Below are 5,000 nucleotides of genomic sequence, written 5' to 3' on the forward strand. Positions count from 1 at the left end.
CATTGGGTCCTTGAGGGGGGTTCCAGGGGGTTCCAGTTATAATAGCATCAAAATCTGTTTAACCCTATACAGTACATACATTGGCTATTTGAAAATAGCAGATGTACAAGCTCACAACGCATCACATCGCAACGTGTTGTGAGCTTGTAGATCTGATTTTTTTTTTCTTTTTGAAAAAAAATTGAACATTTTGGAATAATTTTCAGATGGGGGTCCGTGGCCAAATATATTTTGGGGGTCCTTGACATGAAAATGTTTGAGAACCACCCTTTTAGCTCCTGGGTTTCATCCACCCTTTTACAAAAAAAAAAAAAAAAAAAAACATAATTAACGATGATCTTAGCATTGATATTTAACTTGGAGAAGGAGCTGTTTTTTTCCGTGTGGATGTGATGTGTGTGAGAAGTGGAACGGTGTTTTTTTTGCTTGATGATGAAAGGAAGGCGGGATGGGAAACATACATACAGTATGTGAAATTGAACGATGCCCGCCACACAGTTCTTTCCACATCATAGAAAAAGTATTCATTACATTTTGAATGGTCAGGGCGTGTGTGTGTGTGTGTGTGTGTGTGTGTGTGTGTGTGTGTGTGTGTGTGTGTGTGTGTGTGTGTGTGTGTGTGTGTGTGTGTGTGCACGCGCACATACAGTAGGTGCGTGCTTGTGTGTGCATATGAGGTGCAACTTGTAGATCTGTTATTTTTTCCTAATGTTCACCGCCCGAATTGGAACGATATATGGTTGAATTCACACCTTTCTAGACACACGCATGACCCCAATTAGCATCCATGCTACGTTTCTGTCTTTTACAGATCTATTTAACAACTTGATCCCCAGCATCCATATTCTTGAGGGGGGGGGGGGGGGGGGGGGCGTTAGCCAAAAATAAAGAACTACAAGTTCTGTTGTAGATCGGCTCACAGATCGGTAATGAGCTTGTAGATCAGATTTTTTTTTTTAGATTTGAGGTATTTGAGATTTGGTGTTGATGGGAAAAAAAGCGGTCCTAGTACCGTGGCAACTGTGGTTCGCTTCACTAAGAGAGGGTTCCAGTGGTAAAAAATAAAAAATGTATATATATATTTTTTTACTATTTCAAGCCTATTCAGTTAAACATCATTGTCTCCAACACAAATAGTTTTCTTTTTCTTTTTTACTTGGGTTGCCCCCTCGCTCTGACCTTTGTTCAGGGACTGTGACTGAGGCTGTATGCGTGCACGTGCGTGTGCGTGCGCGCGCGCTCGTGTGTGTGTGTGTGTGCGTGTGTGTGCGTGTGTGCGTGTGCGTGCGTGCGTGTGGGTGTAAATCCAGCTGCATTGTGTTCATAGGACCCCCCTTCTAATCCCCCCCCCGCAACAACCTCAAATCCCCCCATTCAAATCCAAACACAAATTAATTGACTCGCTCTTTCTCTCTCTCTCTCTTTCTCTCTCTCTTTCTCTCTCTCTCTCTCTCCAGTATAATCCTAAATCAAATTTCTTGATTGTTCACAGTAACTATTTTTACACCTCAGATTGCTGTCTGAATACGGTTTCTGTATATGTGTGTGAGAGAGAGAGAGAGAGAGAGAGAGAGAGAGAGAGAGAGAGAGAGAGAGAGAGAGAGAGAGAGAGAGAGAGAGAGAGAGAGAGAGAGAGAGAGAGAGAATAGGTGAAAATAGAAATATGTTTTTATACCCCCTTTGGTTTGACGTCTGTCTGTCTGTCTGTCTGTCTGTCTGTCTGTCTGTCTGTCTGTCTGCTCCCAGGAGGACTCTCCTATCCCTCCATGCTAATGCTGTCAGCAGTCAGTCAGTCAGTCAGTCAGTCAGTCAGTCAGTCAGTCAGTCAGTCTAGCGGCCCATGGCTGCACATGTCACATGCACGGCAGTGGAGAGAGTGAACACATTTGCAAGTACAATCGCCTTCACACAGCAGATGGACAATGGGAAGGCGTCCATGCAAGCTCCCTTTTCCCCTGACGTTTTGGAGGGGGGGGGGGGGGGGGGGGGGGGGTTAAAGTGGTTAAGTGTGTCTGTGGGTTTTTATAAATATTGAACCAATGAATGGTATTAACACGATTTTGTGACTAAATAACACCGCATCCATTGGAACATTTGACATTTCCTGAAAAGTAACAGCTTTGGACATACGAGGTTTGACGATATATACATTTTTTTAATCCTCCCCGAGAAATGAACAGGGTTTTATTTTTTTATTCTGAATTGTAATGAAACATTACTTTAAGAAAAACAGCTTTAAGTCTTTAATTATTATTTTTTTTTTAAGTAATCTCTCTCCCTCTGCTTCTGATTCAGAAAAAATAAATTGAGGTTTCTCTCTCAAATCCACCCCCATAAGCCGGGAGCCCTACGCTATATTTAGTAAAACAATTGTGTTGCACAGGGAAAATAGCAGATCTACAAGCTTATAGACTTGTTATATCCCAGGGTGGGGGGGCAGTGACTATAAAATGAAGTCATGCAGAGTTTTTTGCAGTCATTTCTCCGTTAACCCATTCAATGCGGGAACGCATCTGTGTCATTTTAGATTCGAGCTATAATCATTATTTTATACTTTGGGCTATTCAAAAATAGCAGATCTACAAGCTCATAGCGTGGCACAGAGTGCCACGCTATGAGCTTGTAGATCTGCTATTCTTGAAAAATATTGAACATTTGTGCAAATCTTTGAATATACATATTGTTAAAGCCAACATTTGTAACTGAAATCTTTTCTTCTGGGCGGTCCCTGGAACAAATTATTTGACATCTACAAGCTTGTAGATCTGCTATTTTTGAATCGCCAAAGACATCTAAAATGACACAGATGCGTTCCCGGTCTCAGCGTGGGTTAAGGCGTGTTTCCGCTGAGCGCTGTCGTCTCCTCGCCGGCAGGTTTTACTCGCCGTGTAATCTGATTGGCCGCGCTGAGCCTGACGCCGGGGGTTTCCTTTCCATATATATATACGTAAGCCAACGTATGGAGGGGTTTTCCATACGTACTGTATGTGGTGAACACAGTGCTCTGTGGTCAAAAGTATGTGCTGTTCGTTGCTGTCGGGCAGAAACCTCTTATCTCCATATTCTAACTTTTTTGTGTGTTTTTTTCGTAAAAGAACGCCCTACTTGATCACACTACAGCGTCACACAAAAGCATCAGAAGTAGCAGATCTGCAAGCTCGAAACTTTTCCCCTCCTAGAAATGTAGTGGAGTCAAAGTACAATATATGTCTTTGAAATGTAAGGGAGTGAAAGTCATAAGTATCCAAAATACAAATACTCATTTAAAGTGACTTTGGGTACTAAGAAAAGCGCTATATAAGTCTGATGTAGGTCTGGTATTATTATTATTATTATAAACTACAGATGATACTAAAAAAAATATATATAGCTATCAAAACATCTACTTAAGTACCGCTGAGACTCAAGTAAATGTACTTTGTTACATACAACCATCACCTACTAAAGAACCATTTTATTTAGAGAATGGTTCCTCAGAATGGTTCCTCATAGGACCATGCAGAACCATTCACTAAATAAAATATGAATGGTCCTATGGTTCTAGAGAACCTATTTTGTTTGCGTCAAAGAACCGTTTTTGACAGTTATTTGAGGCACCTTTACTGTACGATTTTTGTTTTCATAATAGTGTTCATTTCTCATTGGAAAAGAAAACATTTTGTAACACTGCAGTACCTCAGAATGCATACATTATGGCTTAAAAGCATGCAGAAACACGCGTGTGCGCAGGCACACATGAGCACACACACACACACACACACACACACACACACACACACACACACACACACGCGCACACACACACCCACAGCAAATATGTTTGTTTCAATGTTTTGAAATGTGTATTTCTCTGCAGCATAGAATCATTTAAACTGCATGAATTTCTCACACACACACACACACACACACACACACACACACACACACACACACACACACACACACACACACACACACACACACACACACACACACACACATTTACATATTGTCACTGTGGAAACCTTGTATGTCCATACTCTAACCCAGTGGATCTCAAAGTGGGGGGTCCTTAGAGGGGTCCTTAGAGGGGTACAAGGGGGTCCCCAGGCAAAAGTAGTTAACTTAGCATTGCAATCATTTTAACCACTTTGTCCATTTATACATTGGCTATTCAAAAATAGCAGATCTGCAAGCTCACAGCACGTCACTTTGTGCTGCGCTGCGAGCTTGTACATCTGCTATTTTGGAGATTTTTTTTTTTTTTTAATTTTAACACAAATCTTCTCTTTTGGGGGTCCCTGGAACAAAACCTATTCAGATGGGGGGGTCAATCAACTTAGGGGTCCTTGACACAAAACAGTTTGAGAACCACTGGTTTAACCCACAGATGAAACACACATTTTCTTTTTAAAAGAAGAAAAAATAGCCATAGTCCATGTCCAAAATCGTTCCTTTTTTATTATCATTATCATTTTTAAAACCTTTTTTAAATAGTGAAAATAACCAATTCACAAACTTGTAGATCTGCTTTGGTCACTACTTTTGTGTGACACTTTTACACAACGAAGTAGGGAATGAACTTACGAAAAAAAATGTATAGACATTTGAAATATGGAGATACAATGTTTCTGCCCAACAGCAATGATATAAGGTATAGTACATGCACATATTCACCAGTACACTCACAGCTATGCCTCAGGCATACACACACACACACACACACACACACACACACACACACACACACACACACACACACACACACACACACACACACACACACACACACACACACACACACACACACACACACACACACACACCTCTAACCAACACGGTGACAAGTGCAACCTAACTTGATTAAGCAGGCGCGGTGGAGGCCGCATTTGTTTGAATCAATAGACAGACACGCTTGACAGCTGTGATGAAGAGGTGTCTCACACACACACACACACACACACACACACACACACACACACACACACACGGCGCTCTGGAAAAGCTCTCGCATCTGTCGC

General features: G+C 41.5%; 1 protein-coding gene across 1 annotated transcript in view; it reads left to right on the forward strand.

Annotated features, from left to right (window-relative positions):
• The window catches only part of LOC311044933 (receptor-type tyrosine-protein phosphatase N2-like), a gene marked incomplete at both ends in the record, with an annotated part of 238,223 nt that overhangs the window by 153,045 nt on the left and 80,178 nt on the right, over window positions 1-5,000 (forward strand). The gene's annotated exons all lie outside the window — the stretch shown is intronic.

This window comes from Gymnoscopelus microlampas (assembly GCF_963454915.1).
Source record: "Gymnoscopelus microlampas genome assembly, chromosome: 5".
NCBI lineage: Eukaryota > Metazoa > Chordata > Actinopteri > Myctophiformes > Myctophidae > Gymnoscopelus > Gymnoscopelus microlampas.